The sequence below is a fragment of the Meleagris gallopavo genome, chromosome 1 (assembly GCF_905368555.1).
Source record: "Meleagris gallopavo chromosome 1, MGAL_WU_HG_1.1, whole genome shotgun sequence".
NCBI classification, from domain to species: domain Eukaryota; kingdom Metazoa; phylum Chordata; class Aves; order Galliformes; family Phasianidae; genus Meleagris; species Meleagris gallopavo.
Window position 1 is genome coordinate 58385023 of NC_139404.1, and position 19092 is coordinate 58404114.

General features: G+C 39.6%; 1 protein-coding gene across 2 annotated transcripts in view; it reads right to left on the reverse strand.

Annotated features, from left to right (window-relative positions):
* Window positions 1-19092, reverse strand: part of FGD4 (FYVE, RhoGEF and PH domain containing 4) — a 115826-nt gene that overhangs the window by 95526 nt on the left and 1208 nt on the right. Inside the window, exon 1 of one of the 2 annotated variants that reach the window (XM_085229347.1) lies at window positions 1250-1270. The exons of the other annotated variant lie outside the window; for it this stretch is intronic. The gene's annotated coding sequence lies outside the window, so the exon portion shown is untranslated. Of the gene's footprint in view, window positions 1-1249; window positions 1271-19092 lie in introns of those variants that run through there. 2 annotated transcript variants of the gene reach the window in all.

A 19092-nucleotide genomic window follows, 5' to 3' on the forward strand; every position in this document is an offset into this window, starting at 1 on the left:
CCATAAGCCCGCTATTCGGATCACCTCCTAGAAGTTGGCATCCCAGGAAAAAAAAATTAGAAAAACAGTTCGTGGGAAAAGCACAAATAAAAGAGTGGACAAAATGCACATTGAAGTGCAGTAACATGTCTAGCTATTGCGTAGGCATCCCATACAGTGAGTGGAATTAAGCAGCACCAGTCTCTCTTTCAGAGGGTATTTTTTAGAATACACAGAGAAGACTGTCTATAATTTGTCTGCCAAACACCTCATATTTCATTTATCCTCTAGGAGCAGCATTTCATTCTGTCTTCTTGAAACACTTCCAACACTTTTGGAAGACAGACTATTTATTCTTAAGGGAAGCGTGCTAGTCATTCTGTGGGAAAGCTGTATGAGTGGACAGCAGCTGCTGCTGCAGGTCAATAAGGGCTCCACAGGAAGGGCAGTATTGCTTTTCTCTCCCTTTAAAGATGGATCACAAGCACAGGCTTCATTAACAAGTATTGACTACCCCATCTAATTACTGCATTCCAGAAATCACATTTCCACCAGACTACAAACCTCAGCAGTCTGCAGATGCCATTTACCCTGTTTAGGTTTTACTCTTACTGGCAAATTTAACACTCCATCTATGGGCAAGCAATCATTTTTATTTTATTTTAAATGGACACTGTCTATTTGCCAGATTTCCAGAAATAGCCACAATATTTAGGAACGTACTTACTGATGCTAATCTTTCAAATTATGCATCTGAATCTGTTGGTTTGCATGCCTAAAGTTAGAAAATACCAATGCAGTATTTAGCCTTATAAATTAGTGAACTGGTTTTCAGAAGAGCTCGAATTCATTTCCTGAGAAAACCAGGCTATTTAACTATTAAATTTGTTCAGAAAATCCTGGCTACAGAACTGAATAATTTCTGCTCTGCCCTCAAATCTCTAATTAATCGCACTGAGCAATACTTCTGCTTTCCTTATGCATAATTATATACAGATACTCAACTCTAACAATCTACACTCAGGAATTAAAAAGACATTTTAATTCTGATTAGCATTGCTGGCAGAATAGAATAGTTTAAACATTTTTTTTTCCTTTTTGCCCCTTAACATTCCATAATAGACAAATCCACAACTACTTTTCACTTAAATATTCACTGTGTTAAATATCTGCCTTAAGAAAAGAAGCTCCACGGAAAACGATGGCACCTATACTATCCTCACTACTGTGAAACATTTTTTAATATAATCACAGTAATATATTAACTTACCCGAGAAGAAACCTAAGAGCATTTAAGAAAATATGGATTCACTCCTTCTGCTTGGCTCTAAACACAGCTCTTTCTATATCAAGCTTGTTTCCTGTGCACATCCTCAATATACACACGAAAACAAGCTGTACAGCCTACATGCTGAAGGGCTCCCATCTTTCACTTCCTTTTGTGGCTCTCAAGACCAAAATAAGAGGGAGAGTTTTTGTTCACAAAAACCTTTTGTGCTTTTGAAAAAACAGCATATTCATTAAACACCTGAAAAGTGAGAGCTTTATTCCTACCTCATGATGCATCCTCTCATACTAATTTGCTCTGATCTACAGACACATAAGAAGATGCCAATGTTTAGCAAAAGATCAGAATGCTTCCCCTTCTTTCCCATTGCTGCACTCTACCTGTCTAACATATACTCCAGAAAGTGGACTCCTAAGTGGTCATTAAGGTCTGTCTGGATGAATGGAAAGCTTGCTATTGTACCTACCAAATCATGTATTATTAGACAGCACTTAAAGAGTGATTTGCTTACTGAGTTTTGCCTATTATTTCTATAGGAAAACGCCAACTGACATCAAAAACAGAGTTCTTGTGTTACCTACATCTGAGGACCATCAGATGACTTTATTTAAAAAAAGTCTTTTATAATAAAGACATCTGATCCCTGCCAGTTTACCTTTAAAACAAAGCATCTCTACTGCAAATATACGCTGTAAATATGCTTTATCTTACTCTGTTTGTTTGGCTGAAGGAGGAAGTCATTTCCATAAGAGGCAGGCAGAGTTATCACAACTTCCAGTTACAACTTCTCAGTTTCACAAGTATTGGAGTAGTGAGATTGTATCAAAGAGTTTTGGAGAAACCCTGCAGCTGAGATATTTTGTTCTCACTGCACACAAGGCCAATCTTTTCACAGGATGTCTTTTCAGCACAATGCTGCTGAAGATTTCTCAAAATAAGCAAGAACAGACTAAATGGAATAACTATTTAGGTAGTTCTGGTTTCTCTAATTTACAGCCTACGGTGTGAAAATACTCCGAGAAAATACATATATTTATATACATATTTAATCTGGTCCACCATGCTCTGTGGAAGTGGTTTATGCAGCAATGTGAAATTTCAATGACCATTTGTCTAATAACAAGGATACCAGGTAAATAAAAGACAGTAACATTTTTCTGGTTTTTTTTGAATGAAGAGGGAGGGATAACAACCCTTCCAGGTTTCTTTTACCTCCAGAACTGTCTCCTAAGCAAACAATACCTGTCATAAAACAGCCATAAATAGGTCAAATATATTTTCTCAAAGGACAAATCTGCAAAACTTCTGAAGGCTTATGATTTGTTTCTGAGATGGAAAGTACATATATGAATAAAAACACTGAAAGGGAAGTTAACCATTTTTGAATAAATAAGCTATAAACAGTCTCAATCTTTTCAAAATTGTATTGCCTGCTATACAGAGCAGGTAATTATTTTTGAATAAAATAAAAATTCAGAAATTACGCTGTCAACATAGATTTCAAGTGTTTAAAATAGACCCACTATCTGGTCAAGATCTTAAAAGCCTACAACGATGTGTTTGTAGTTTGTTTTTAAGCTTAAAACACAAATAAATTCCAGTTAAAATATCGATGCTTTTATTTTAATGCAAACTAAAATATACAGCTCTTCCATTTCATTTGAAAACACTCCACAACTCTCAATTAAAATCAAAAAATTCTCCCTGGAATTTCACAGCAGTCAGCCAGTCTGCAATTGCATCTGTTTGTCTTAGGATGAACAGAAGACTTCAGTTGTCTGAAATCATCAGCCCAGCAATATCCCCCAGCATGCAGTACTGTGTGACACCATTCATCTCTGAGAACTCCAGGCCATCTTCAGAATTACAGTCACCATGCTGAGGGCTATGGCTGATCACTCAGTGTGATGATTTTGTAGAACTAGGATTAACTTTAGCAGTCAGGTCAATGTTTTCAGGTGGGCAACAAGATATTGGCATAGACGATGTATGCTTTTTAAGTAGCTTTAGTGTAGTGACACATGTAACAATTAAACAATTAAATCTTTATTTTTTAAACTAATACTGGATACGATTCAGCAAACAACATACCGGTTTGGGCTGTAGACTGTTTGTTCCTACTTAGAGTCAAGCATGCTTCTTATGTTCAAAAATATAGCCATCAACATGTATGTCATTCATTTTCATGCTGCTCAGCAGTAAGGAGGAAGCTGACACAAATTTATTCTGCCAACCATCAGCATTTCATGAAAAGGATTCACTAAGCTTGCAGAGACTGCACTGAGTGACTTAAAATCTGGGGAAAACAAGAAGAAGGATGCATTTGCAGTAGGTTTTTTTTTGTTGTTTGTTTTTTGTAAAGACATCCGCTGAGTTTTAGAAAGGTTTTGCTATTCAGCATAAGTAGCTGCAATCTCCAAAAGAAAAGAACAGTACAGGGATTTCAGCAGAAGGAATTTCAGCCATTAAAAGGGTAAGGGTCTTTCACCAGCTGTAATCATTTTTACCCACTTCCACTGACTGCCTAAGCTCAAATTCCAATTTTTAACCATTGCTTTCTAGCTCCAAGCTCGCAACTCAGAAAGAAAGAAGTATGCAGGTAAGTTGGTGCATTTTCATTCTAGGTTTTGAATTAAGATAGAAAATGAACATGCTGAGCTACAGCTAAATGTGGGCAATTTATGGTGCGAATAGGATCTTTAGCAGCTACACAGTTAATTAATCTGTGAAAAGAAGACCTTCCAAAAAGAAAAATGAATTCCACAGGGAGCAAGGTATTCCACAGGTATTTTCTGCCTGTCCATATTTCTTTCACCTTGAACATAAAAAAGACCAGGCGTCATCCAGCTGATTAAGTATTAAACCCTTCACCTTTTCTTATCACATGGCCAATTCAGTCAACACAATCACCTCTACTGAACCATAGCATTACCAGGCACAGAATATTTGCAAATGATTTTAAGTTGAACTAAACGTCAGTTTAGCTGGATGTCAGGGGGAAGTTCTTTACTGTGAGAGTGGTGAGGTGCTGGAACAGGCTGCCCAGGGAGGTTGTGGATGCCCCATCCCTGGAGGTGTTCAAGGCCAGATTGGATGGGGCCCTGGGCAGCCTGGTCTAGTACTATATGGGGAGGGTGATGGGTTTGCATGTGGCAGGGGGGTTGGAGCTTCATGATCCTTGAGGTCTCTTCCAACTCAGGCCTGTGATCCTGTGAAATTAGAATCTGGTTTACTGACTGTACACCAGCCCTAAAGCATTTCAAATAAGTTCAAACAAGGTCAATGTATGGACATTCCCCTCAGGTGAAGTTCTTTCTCTTGTCACTCCGTGTTGTGTTTGGTTAAAAACAATGCTGAATGAGGCACTTCACTGGAACAAACACACACAAGAAGAAGATACAGGGAAGTATGCAAAACAGTTTTCTTTGGTAACACACAGATAGGGTAAGGGCAGCATTTGGAGACACGAGCTCCATTGTAACTCACTTGTTCCTCAACATGGTCAAAAGCACTTTGTATATCACCAACACAGATACCAGGCTGCTTCCCCCACCGTGTAGAAAGAACTTACCATCTCTAAGGAGCTTCTCAGGTTATACTGTTGTAACATTAACTTTGTTATAAATAAAATTAACTTAACTGAAGTTGAATAAAATTCAGCTTTAGATTTCAAAAATCAGATTCTTGTCATAAGTTTTATACATTATCCTATATTCATAATCATTGTAACCACAACACCAGAATTGAAAAGACAGCCCACGGTAGTCTTCTGCTAAATTAAGCACTTGTCAGTGAATACTTTGATTATTTTCAGAGTATCCAGATGTATCTGGATCTCATCAAACATACATATAAAACAACAGTTGACCATTCTGCATTTTCATTTTGTATTTTCAGTATTTATTCCATATATTCATAATAGAAAGAGCTTGTTTTCATCCTACACAGCACTGGAGCAGGGGGAAAAAAAGGGAACAGAAGGAGAATCTCAGTGGAAAAGGGTCCAGCACAGCAAAAAATGCCATCACATGCTGGTTCCTTGAGACTGTGGAAGGCAACAGCTGCTGCAGATGCTGTTGGACAATGCACCTACAGAACAATCAGCCAAAGAGAGACTTGTGTGCTGCCTTACACTGTTATGAGCAAGATTACAGTAACAATTTGCAAAGGGTTATTTCAAAAGCTTCAGCTTTAGAAAAGATTTGAGGCTCTTGATATATTTCCAGATTTGATTTCTATGACAACAGATAAATGCAAGTCCCTCCTGAATTTTAATGGAGGGGGAGAATAAAAATGGACAGGAAAATTTACTGCCAGAAATTTTTCCTTAATCTATTGAGTTACCTTACAATACGAGATATGCATTAACTATCATCTTCGGTATCAAAATTCACTGTTTCCATCTAGTAGACAAGTATGCACATTTTCTACTCAAATTAATATGCTATCTAAAATAAAACCAGCCTGTCTTTCACTTGATCATCAACAGAATGTATTCCAAAGCCAATGATGAAACACTGGGGGCTTCGTTGTCTCAGTTCAATATCTTTGGTCTCATGTGCAAAACAGCCACTGGTAACAGGGCAGGCAGGCAACATTATTTAAACATACATAGACTCATAGAACGGTTTGGGTTGGAAGGGGACTTTAAGACATGAGGGCACATAATCCTGAAGAATAATCTCAGTTTGTGTAGTCCATAAACTCCATATGGCAGACATGGTTATATCCAACGAAAGACAAAAAGCAGCGGCTAGGAGGCATTGATCCTGACCTTTATTTGTGAATATGAAGAACAGAAAGACAGGCTTAATCTCTGAAAAAATAACATTATACAAATGAAGGTTTAATACTTGAAGGTATTAATCATATCCAAATGCCTAAACTGAAATGATATCCATATCCAACCATACCCAAATGCCTACATCAAGTTCAGTCCATCAAATCACATTAAAGATTACAATGGCCCACTATGTTATATATAGGGAGTATTTTATGACTACAATAAAAGCTGCTTAAAAAAACTGCTATATGGTAATACCCATGACAGAGCAAATGCATGGGAAAGCCATTCTGCTTGGCACAACAATGCAAAGTGGCAACTCGCTGAAAATGCCCGTGTGATAAGAACACCGTGAGCCAGCAGACACTGACCATTAGACACGTTCCTCTTAGATCAGTTTTTATTTTATTAATGGTAGATTTTAGTTCCCGACTCTCTTTTTTAATTTTTTAAAGGTACTCCTTATTTTCTAAGAACTTTTAGGTAACATTTGCATCGATTGCCCTCATCTCTCAAACAGGTAATCACTGACCCACTGCTATTTGGAAAATAAATAAATAAAAGATTAATTCATAAAACATTGTAGAAAAATCCATATCCTTTATATCTAATTCCTTTCTACCTACTTGAAGAAAACAAGAGTTTATGCTAAAAACAGTGGTCCCTCTTAAGAAGCGCTGGATTTTATTCTATTTTTTATTCCACGTAGCTTGCTAGTAGCTGCTATAAAGTCATTCAAACGTTTTCATTTGAAGTTTAATATGCTTACCAGCTATCAGAATTCTCCTGCCTTCTCTCAGAAAGATCTTCCAGTGTAAGCCCACACACCACGAAAAATAATAGAAAAAATTCTTTGCATAAAACGTTCCTTCAGCATAATGTACTCAGCTCACTGTTCTCTCTCCCTTCAGTTATTAAATTGCTCCTGTTTCTCTTACCCCCTGTGTACCATACCTGGAAAAAAAAAGCCTTATCAGAAAGCTGATCCTGCTTCTACGCCCACAGCCACTGTAAACAAGAGTATTTTAACTTCAAACAACCTGCCCTTGCAAATGCACAAAAAAAAATTTCCAGCTTTAATACTTCAGAGTCTTCATCTCTTTGTATTGCAGGTTTCAGCTCTGCTAGCCTTACTCACTCTTCACTGACTTTAATAAGCATGCTGTCCTTGTCAACCATGAGATATTCTCACTTTTCATATTTAAAAAGTACTTTTCCTTTCTGAAACTGAAGTTAATATTTGACAGCAAACGACTTTGATTTCTTAAGAGAAAACAATAGGAAATTCCTCCATTTTCATGCCAAACGATAGATTCAGGGTAGCATGTAGGTGCCCAGCTCAAATGTCACTGACATGAAGGACGACCTCAGACTGAACGTATGGGAAGCAGAGGGACAGACATGCCTTTTTTCTTGTACATACTTCTGTACTAGCAAACAGATCTGAACAGAGCACTGTGCAAGATGGAAGACTACTAAATATATGTACCCCCACAGCCTTCAAAGAGCAAAAGTCATCTACTTCTGCTCAGTTCTCTATCTCCTTCCCAGGGACCAAGGGAGGGAAATAATGAATTTTTAGTTTTTGGTTTTTTTTTTGAAAGCCAGCAGTGGTGTGAACAACAGCACTCTGCACCAGAAGTTCCTTCCTCAGCAAACTATTTCCACAGCGTTACTCTAAAGGAAAATTTCTGAAATTTGCTACTGAACTATAGCATATAAACATAGAATAACACCTCAAGGTGAAAGGAAAGTGGCATTTACAACACTTAGTAGGCATAAACAGGATTGCTTTTGCATTTGCAGTGTTGTATACTCATTCCTCTGCAAGCGAGGGTTTGGATTCTGTACCTCAAGCATATCTGTCTATTCAGCACATCACGCCCAGATGCGTTACCTGGAGAACAGTTAAGTTAAACTGCTGTGCCCTACGTCTGCCCCCATGCACACAGTTCAGTAGCATTACCAAACATCTTGCTGACTTCGGCACTTTTTTCCTACGTGTCAGCTTTAAAATCACTTTCGTTTTTGAAAGGGTTCTGTTAATACAAAACCATAGTGAATGTCATGGATTTTACAAAATAAGAGTCTGAACAATGTGCATCTAAGTTTTAAAAAGACTACGAAGGCTTTGTGATGTCAGAGGATTGCGGTCCAGCTCACAACTGTGAAATGCCACGTGCTATTTCTCGAGAATGCTGTGCAGGTGTGGAAAAAGTCTTTAGTCATCACTGCTCAAAAAAAGAAATCTGACAATTTGGGATGTATGGGACGCCCTCAGAAATACTATTTGGTTTCCTAAATGATGTCAACACTAACGCCAGCAGATCATAAAACATACATGGTGAAATCTTTTTCGTTCAGGATCGATCACCTTCATATCTCAATGTTTTCTGTAAGTTACAGGGGAAAAAATAGATTTAATAAGTATCCAGTCCAGCCCAACTGCTGAGCGGTATTTAAAAAGCAAAGTGTACACAATATTTGCAGTGGTAAGATTCTCATTGTAGCAAATATGTATCACATCATATTGCTCATATGTAGCAAATTTCAACACATAGCTGACAGTCAGATTTTAAAATAAGTCTACATTCTCAATGTAGACTCAGCTCAAGTGCATTTACTGGAAACAACCAAAGTAAGCTCGTATAAATGTAGGTAACTACAGAGTTAGACACATAAGAAAAGCAAAGATCAGACTTAAAAGTGAACAGCTGTTCAAACCTGGAAGTAGTAACTATCCACACTTAAGCTGAACAGGCACTTGGTTATTTCAGCTATATCGAAACCCTTTGAGAGCTAGTTCATTTGGGTTATAAGTTCCTTCAACTTATTAGAGCACTGAATTCTAATACTGTTCTCAATCCTATCAGCAAAAGCCTTTCAGCACATCCTGTGCACAAGCAGTAAAGCCCTTATACAGACAATAAGATAAAAATTGAAAAGGTTAATTCCCAACATGGAAGTCGAGCACTGATGACAGCCATGCCAACACTGACTCTTTCTGGCTATATCCAGCAGACAGGATAGATTTTTTAATTCCCCTCCTTCGACTGCACGGCAGGAGTCTTATTCTGAAGATCTACTCTGCTTGGTGAGGGTCAGGGTATGTATATAAGGAAGTTTAGAAATAGGTTATGTGCAAAACCAGCCAGTGGGACTTCTGTGCGTTAACTTTGCTTGCACCCTACCATTCAACCTAACCACAAAAGCCACTCCAGCATTCTACAGCCATTAGCTTCTGCTCTCTAGCCTAGCTTGACAGGCTCTGACCAGTACATGAGCAGCCAGCTCAGTCATCAGCACACCCTTCTCTTGGAAGCCTGGGGAGCTTATTCGTCCATTGGATCAGACAGAGATTACAAATTATAAAGAACACTGTATACTGCATTATCATTCATTATTCCAGAGAGTGCAATGTAATCAGAGTAACACTTGGTTCAGATTACCTGGAGAACTTGATGAAAGTCAAATTTCTGCAACAGTAACCACTGTTTTCTAATAGGGACAGAAATTTTTTACTGCTAAGCATATGCACAAGCAAATTACTTTACATTCTAATAATGCATAGGCCCCTTCAAAAGTACTGCCTCCTATTTATTTCCATGGAATCTACAACAGCTACAAGGAGAACAATAGCCCTATTTGACAAAGCAAATTCTTAGCCTACAAAGCGCTATTTTTCAACATAGTCACCACCATTAGCTCTGCATTTTCACCAGCAATGAAAAAGAACCTGCATGCTGCACTCCTAAAAATCTGCACCAGTGGAGGTGACCTGTTGTTGATGCTGCCGAAACTTACCACTACTGCCTCACTGTGCTCATGTCCACTGTCTGTGCTCCAGGAACACTCAGCGAGCACTGATGAATGTCAGCGGGTGCCATTTTTTTCTGCATGCAGGAACTGAATGAACACACCTTTGCTTCATCCACGCTTTCATGCCAGTCACTATTTGTTCAGACCGTCCTCTGCTGCCATCTGTCACACAGCAACATGTGACAGAATACTGGTGGGAAGGTTCAAACCTCTACTGCTGTATCACCAACATTCACCTCTGATGTCATGGGTCAGCAGAATAAAATAGGAGGCAGCACTTTCAGAGCATTGTAATTCTCATTTTAGTACATATACCACAAAACCTCATGTCTTATAAGACCTCTCCTGGATTCCCACTTTCACCTGAGAATTTCTACGTTTTTGTTTCAGAGAGATCAAAGCCTGCTTTTTTAAGAGCTAGAAAGTCATAGGCATTCAAGAAGCAAATAAAGGATGTCCAATTTTGGAAAAGCATCCTCAGGCATCTGTCATCCTGCATACTTTCTTGAATATTGTAATATTGTTAGCCCATAAGATAATGGATAGAATGCAAAACGAATTTACTCTCACGGACAAAATGTAATTTCTTAATGACCAGAGTTATGTTAGACTGAATAAAAGGAATGCAAAGCATGCCTATATTAAAATTTGGGGCATTTTGACAAGAGTCATCTGAAGAAGGTCAAGCAGTACAATTGCACAGAACTTGAAAAGATTTCCAGTTCTAACAAAAATAATTTTTCCTGTGTCAATGTCTGTGTTTCAATTCTCAAATCCCCAGTTCTGAAGATGAAAGTAATTAGCCAGTAAGTTTCATTTCTTAACTTGGTAACTGATGTTAACGCAAATAATGAGCATATTAATATTCAGCTAAGAAACTGAAGCATCACAAACAAGACAGTGAACTGCAGTATACGAGCACAAGAAAAAAAAAAAAGTCTGATTATTCACTGTAAAAAGCTGATAAATCCTGATATAGACAAAACATTAAAAGAGAGACTTCAAATACTATTATTAACTTCAGCAATAATAAAATTTGAGTTAGTTATAGCTCTTTTTTCAAAATCTCTCGTAGACTCAATATCTATTTTCAATTTAAAATACTGCTTTCCACCGGGGAAGAGAGCCTAGGAGACTGAACAGGCATTAGCAACTGAGTGGCTCATACAGAAGAAGAATAAAGACTACTAATATAACCATTATTTGAATAAGAAGTCACCCTTCTCCTGCATACAGACTGTGCTTCAGTAATAGGCAGTCCCCAGAAGGAAAAGAGATCAGTGGATCAGGATCCTCATCCAGAAGAATAGCAGAGAGAAGGAGCTCTGTACTCCTTCCCTTCCTCTTCTACCTCCAGAATGCAGTGGATACCAGAACGAGCTGCACTCAGAACCACAGACTGGCCCAAGTTGGAAGAGACCTCAAGGATCATGAAGCTCCAATCGCCCCACTGCAGGCAGGGCCACCAACCTCCCCATTTAATACTAGACCAGGCTGCCCAAGGCCACATCCAATCTGGCCTTGAACACCTCCAGGGACGGGGCATCCACAACCTCTCTGGGCAGCCTGTTCCAGCACCTCACCACTCTCACAGTAGAGAAATTCCCCCTGATATCCAACCTCAATCTTCCCTCCTTCAACTTAAAACCATTTCCCCTTGTCCTGCTCTTACCTACCCTTTCAAAGAGTTGACTCCCCTTCTGTCTGTAGGCTCCCTTTAGGTACTGAAAGGCTGCAATGAGGTCACCCTTCTTTTCTCCAGGCTAAACAAGCCCAGCTCCCTCAGCCTCAGCTCTTCGTAGGGAATGTGCTCCAGCCCTCTGATCATCTCTGTGGCCCTCTTCTGGATCCTCTCCAACAGCTGTCTTCTTGTATTGGGGGCCCCAGACATGGACATCGTACTCCAGATGGGGCCTCACAAGGGCAGAGTAGAGAGGGACAATCACCTCTCTGTCCCTGCTGGCCACTCAGGTTTTGTCCAGATCTAGATCTCTCATAGCTCACATATATAGAAGAAATGTACTGAAGATGTCTTTAGAAAATCACCTACTGATTTTTGTTTTGAGTGTTTTGAGGTTCCTGAAGAAATCGCAGAGAAACTCCATCAAATCCCATTGGTGCAGGGTTTCTAAGTGAGAAGGGAAAGGTTAAAAGCAGGACAAGTGCCCGCAGCAACCCCAGGACAGACCTCACTGTGCAGCACCCACAATAGGAGGCCTCTAGATCTCATAGGTTCCAAGTATGCAGAAGCTGGATGCAGTTACAGTGTAATTACACAGCTTCAAGGCTGGCTACAGCTACAAGAGCTGAAAAGCCTGGTAACAACAGTGACAAACAGAATTAAAGATCACATGCTCCACTCTGAAAAGCCAAAGCTTTAAAAAGGCCAGAAGAAATCCAGTCTTTAAATCAGTCTGAATTATTTTTGATTGTTAGTGTACATTTTCTCTCTTCAACATTCATCAGCATCTGGGCACAGAGGCATCTGTGTGAGAGGGAGGAATGTGCCTGTCCTTATTTATGAGGAGAAGGCTAGACCTGTAATCCTGATCCGTTATCATCTATGCTTTGAGACGACGTTTGTTCAGAAGTCAGGAATAAATCACAGGATTTTATGTCTCAGATTAGAGTTCCACATCACTTTTCTGCCTTTCCAGGCTATTTTACATATTTTACATTAACATTCGTGACACGCTTAGCATTAATACTTAGCAACTAACACATTCCCCCTGCTTTACACTACCTTCTAACTCCATGCCTTTTGCCTCCAATTTTAATCCATTTCATATTCCATTTTACTAAGTTTAATATAATCGGAGGTAAATTGCTTTGACAGTCATTAAAATATATTTATCTTTCTTTACATGTCTTGCTTTGTAGACTACTGTAGCAATGTTTGTCTCCTTTTCTGCTTTGACTCATTTCTCCGTATCTCCTGATACAGTCTTACTGTTGTGTATTTATGCACTGAGACTACATCTCTGATTTTTATTTTGTTCAGCAACATTTCAACAAAGCCCCAATCTTCCCTATTCACATTCATTTCAAAAGTAGTTTACTCTGCTGCAGCCACTTCTGTTACTTCCAAGGCAGCTGCTTCAAAAAAAAAAAAAAAAAAACTTTAGAAATTCCTCTTTCAACTTCTTCCTTTTGCTTTCCTGTATGTTTGATGAACCTACAGCTCTGGGATACCCCCTCTAAATATAATTCTGTCTCCACTTGTTAGAAGTACATATGCTTGTTCATGTCCACAGCTATGCATTTGATTAAGATGCTTCTACTATCAAGAGCAAGAGGCAATCTTTATTCACAGAATCTCAGAATTGTAAGGGTTGGGAGAGACCTCTGGAAATCAACTGGTCCATCCCTTCCACTAAAGCAGGTTCCCTACAATTTGTTATGCAGGAAAGCATCCAGGCAGGTTTTAAATATCTCCAGAGAAGGAGATTCCACAGTCTCTCTGGGCAGCCCGTTGCAGTGCTCCGTCACCCTCACAGTAAAGAAGTCTTCCCTTACGTTCAGAAGGAACTTCCTGTGTTCCAGTGCCCATTGCTCCTTGTCCTCTCACCACACACCTCTGAAAAGAACATGGCCCCATCCACTTGACTTCCATCCAGCACTGCTAAGATTCCCCCTCAGCCATCTCTTCTCCAGGCTGAACAGACCAAGAGCTCTCTGCCTTTCTTCATGAGGGAGATGTTCCAGGACCCCAGCCATCCTTGTGGCCCTCCTCTGGGCTCTCTCTAGAACTTCCCTGTCTTTCTTAAACTGAATGAACAAGAACTGGACAGAGACTCCAGATGTAGCCTCACTGTTCACTCGCAGTCAATCCGCTGCCCACCAGGACACCCAGATCCTTCTCTGCTCCTTTCCAGCAGGTCAGCCCTTCAGCTGTACCAACACAGATGGTTCTTCTTCCCCAGGCATAGAACTCTACGCTTGCTGAACTTCATCAGGTTTCTCTCCGCCCAACTCTCCAGCCCACCCAGGTCTCACTGAACGGCAGTGCAGCCTTTTGGTGCATCAGCCACTCTTCCCAGATTTAGCAAGACAGAAGAAATCATTCTGCTTATACACGTGTAATTGTACACCCTAGATTGACTTATACTGAAGAGAAATATTACATACAGTGTCTCATTCTGTAACAGAATGCATTACATTCCTCACAGGGAAGGGACGTTAGCTACAAGATTTGCAGTCAGTAATTTGGTTAAAGAATTGTACTGATGATAATGTTCTTACGAAAATGTGCTCAGTATTAAGAGAAGAAGAAGAAGAAAGAGGGAAAAAATAAATAAACAAAGCATTAGTATCTTATTTTAAAATTTCATTCATATTTTTCCTTTCCCTCTGACAAATTCTTCATCCTGGGAAGACAATTTGTCCTATACAGCAAATACTTAACACTTCTTTAAGACATAACAGTGCAAAACACAGCAGTTAAAATGCTGTAACACAGATCCCACTGTACTCAAGATGTACTGACGAACAACATCAAATAAAAATACTGGCCAACTTTAAATGAGATTTTTCCTGAAATGCTGAGAGATTAGATAGCCTGTCACCATGAAAGTGGGGGAAAAGTGTGACAAGTACAGTTTTAGAAGCACAGATACTGATAAAGGATAAAATAACAACCAAAGGGCAAACATTATTTTTCTGTACCAACAGCTTGTTTTTTCAGTATTTTTTGCTTTACTGGTTGTCCAAAAGTAACACAGTCCCTGTGCAGATTCCCCATCAATCCGAAATTCTTCCAATTATGCTTATTCAGTTAGCTGGAAAAACAACCTGTTCCCGTGATTTCTGTGTAACAGACTAATTTGGATCATGTGTGCAAGCTATTTTTTTCTTAATTTCAGCCACCCCTTCAACGACCTCAGGAGTGGCATTTAGCAGCATTTACGCCTCTTGGGGCCCACTGCAGAGAAGCCTCTCCAGCAAGAAGCAGACTTACACTTTTAGCAAATCCTTGTCAAATTCTTCCTTGAAACTGTTTTTGTCACTGGCAATTTAAGCAGCTGTGAATTAGAAGTCTAATTTATTTAAGAAAATCACTATCCTGATCTCCATGAAGTCAGTATTACGAGGCCAGCAATTCCTGGGTAAAGCAGACGTTGCTTGGCAAGAGCTATACAGCCACACCAACCAACCCAAAACACACATATAAGCGACTTTCCCTACAGTCTGCAAACTAAACAGCACGCTCTTAGTGGCCTCAAAGGGATATCATGATCCTAAATATTTGGAGAAGAAAAGGAAAAAGGAATCAGAAAACAGTAAAATTATATTCAGGAACTAAGTTCCATTTCCTGCCGCTTTCCATGCAACACACTTCTTCAATAGGAGGCGTGGATCACGTGGGATCAACTTCGCCCGCAGAAACAGGAAGCTGTCTAACAACAGCAAAGAGGCAAATTTAATAGCTAATGTATTTCCACAGAAATTCTGCTTCAAGCAATGTTTTTATACTTCACCTTCCCCCATTTTTTGAAGGAAGAGGACTATTTAGAAGCAAATTCCTAAATATTTACCTTCCATTCTCAATATTTTCAAGTATCAGCTCTCCTCAAGATACATCAACTTTAGATAACTTTCACAAACCCTGCATTTAATGGGAAAATATGGAAAGCAATCAGTTCTCCTTCACAGATGTACCTCTAATGCATCTAGGGATCCCAGACACTGCTTAGATTAGCCCTCACCACCATAAAGGCTTTTCCTGAACACACTGTACAGTCGCTGCAAACTGAGTCAACAACAGACTCAGCGTTCAGCCAGGAGCAAGGGGAAGTGACAGGCCGAAGTTAATTAGTTAATTATTTTCAAAAATAAAATGGAACAAACTCAGCAACAATAAAAGGCAATGAGGCAGGGCAAACTTTAAAAAAAATGAGCACCTGAACACAGTAGGAGTTTTCATAAACTGGCATAGGACGGTACTACATTTTCATTTAGCTATCTCCCAGTGCAGAAAGGTAACCCCAAAGACTGACAGAGTTCTGTTAACACAATCCCATAAAATCATACCAAGTTAACAGGCAAAGACACAACAACAGGAGCAGGGATTTTTTTCTCCTTTTGCCTGTCAGATTTTGTAGATACCTTGCTGCAGTGAATGCTGTCCTGAATGCAAATTACCTCAGCTCCCTGAGATCCATGCTGCAGTGCCCAAGGCTGCCAACATGCAGTGCAGTGCCAGCAGCCGTGTGTTTAGATAAAAGGGAATGGGAAAAGTAGTCCGGAAAGGGTGTAAATTTGCACTTAATTCAACAAAGCCAAGGAACCAGTACAAGATTTGGATTTCATAAGAAATGAATCTAGTCAATATGTAGCAAGGACAGAGGCGAACACGCTGATATCAGAAAAGAAGCCATTTACTGCTGTGAACGCAAGTTACTGTGCCCTCATGTTCTGAACCGCCTTCCTTACAAGGCTAAATGAAGTCAACTCCATGGATATACAGCCCTCCAGCACAGTTCAATCCAACGCAGCAACAAAGTGCTGCCAGGTTCTCACTTTGAAGAGCGACTGGCTTGTGAAAAGTGCTGAGCAAGCAAGCGGCAGCCTATGCCTAACTCTTGGCAGACAGCTGGTTTGGAGTTAAAGTACACACTTGTTTTTGAAGTATAGATTTGCTCCAGTTAGTATCAAGTCTGAATTCTAACGCAGCAGGAAAAAAAATCCCATTAGCGATTCCTATCAAAAATGGATTATTAATCGTGCTATTCCACTGAAAGCTCTTCTACAAACTCTCTCTAGATATCAGTCTTGACATTTTACAAACATCTCAAAGCATCTCTGAAGATTCAAGCACTTTTTTGTTCAGGCCTTTCAACTGATGTCAATTTCTAAAAGGACACCATTTTCACTTGGTCCCGTGATAGTGAAACACACCAATCTTTTTCAAGAATCAACACTGGTAGAATTCAATTGCAATTTTGTCTGTGACCATGAACCTAAATGACTCGGACTCTAGGATGCTGAAGAAGAGAAAGATACGTCCAGTAGAGATTGGACATTTAGACTGCAATACACAACACAAGTCTGATGCCATAACATACAACTTACGTAGGCCAGTTCAGCAGTGAAAAGTGTTTTTAGACAAGACCAAGAACAGAAGTATTTCTAGACCTTACCTCCCAGAACAGAAAACCTGTAATATTCCCTTCTTCACCACACCAATGTTAAGGAAATTCTTGCACATAAAGGAGTTGCATTAGGTGTTATTAAGTCTTCTTACTAATTAACACAGAATTTATTATTCTGAGAGTGCTCTGATAAGTCTGCAATATACAAAATCCAGAGTTTTTTCTAATGTATTTATAAGCAAAAGTAACTCAAGTCATACAACGAGTCTCTTCAGTTGCTCATCAGACACAGATTTGAAACAACTGTAGGAGTCCAGCCCTCAGGCATAAGAAAAGTAACGCTTGTATTTCACAACACCTGGCAGAGCAAAGGAGATGCATGGGCTAGAAGAACTCCTTCTTCCCCCTAGGAAGGATTTCAAGAGATCAAAGGCATACTCCTGCATTAGAAGGCCCCTAAAATCCACATTGTGTTTTATAAGCTGGAAAAGAAATTAAACATTGGATTTTTATTTTTATTTTTTTTTATTGGAAGGAATAACATAAGGATCACTGCGTTCAACTCCTGGAGTTGACACAGCATTAACCACCATTCTCAGAGATCACTGCAGTTTTGACAGAAGAAAGAACACACTCAGGTTTATGTTGCACCAGGGACCTAAAGTTTGTACTTGCAGAATCAAGGCAAGAATTACAAATCACTTCTATCAGCAGCAGAAACAGGTCATATTTGGACAACAAAGAGAGAACAAGGCTAAGAAACTGCCCAAAGGTTACAGTGTGCTGAAGCACATGCTGCAGTGGTCAACTCTAACCAGAGATGCAGTTAAGGAGCTAAAGACCCACTAAGAGAAAAGAAATTGCTTGTAGACAAAAGGTTTCTTCACAGCATTTTCTAGCAGAAATGAATTACTGATAATGAAACAAAAATAGGAGGATTTATTTATTTTACATGAGAAAAGCTAAAAACATCAATCAGACTCCCCTTTTATTTCCCATGTTTTCAGATGTTGTTTCTTCATCTGCATTTTGTGATTTTCTTCACGCTACAATCATATTTATCAATCACAGTTCAGGAAAGTACTATGATTTTGTTACCAAAATGCAGAGATACCTGATAAGCAGCATGTTGTTCTTGTCATAACCCTCACAACATTGCTGCCACCCAAAAGCACAAGAGCTTTCTATGAACCTGAACAAGCTATGCATGCATGGCATGTACGCTAAATACATACTAATCATCTGCTAGTTTAGTGTGTGCACAGACAAAAAGAGCAACAACAAAGGATTGTAGATGAGTGTGAAATTGCTATCCAGGACTCTGGGGTAATGATAAACACCTGGGGCTATTCAGCCTGCAGAAGGTTCCAGGAAGACTCTTTCAGTATCTAAAGGTAGGCTATAAGGAAAAAAGGAACAGACTCTTCAGCAGGGTCAGGACAAGGGGAAAGAGGCTCTAACTGAAAAAGACTTAGAGTGAACGTAAGGAAAAGGTTTCTTATGGCAAGGGCGGTGAAACACAGGAACAGGTTGCCCTGAGAGGTGGTGGATGCCCCATCCCTGGAGACACTCAAGGTCAAGCTGATGGGGCTCTGAGCAACCTGATCTACCTGTGGGTGTCCCTGTTCACTGCAGGGGGGTTGGTCTAGGGTCCCTCCTGATTCAACCAATTCTACAATAGTGATTCAAAAGCCTGGTGAAATTGAATAAGAACTAACACAAAACACAGGGTTCCAGTTCCCTTCCATGTTACAGGAGGCTGAAATCCATTAACTCTCCACACTACAAATACAGCTGTTAACGCCTATTTCCAGATGTAAACACGCAGCTGTAGCCTTCAAAACAAAATCCCACCACAAACAGAAATTTATGCACATCGCCAACTTCATTACCCCATTAATGGTGAAAAGATTCCAGGATAGCCTCTTCTTATTTGTGCATATTCATACCAACACGGGGATTCCAGTACTTGAAGGGGTCTTCTAGTACTTGAAGGAAGCATATAAACAGGAGGGGAAACGGCTGTTTACATGGGTGGACAAGGGGGAATGGTTTTAAACTGAGACAGGGGAGTTTTCGGTTAGATAATAGGAGGAAGTTTTTCACACAGACAGTGGTGACACACTGGAACA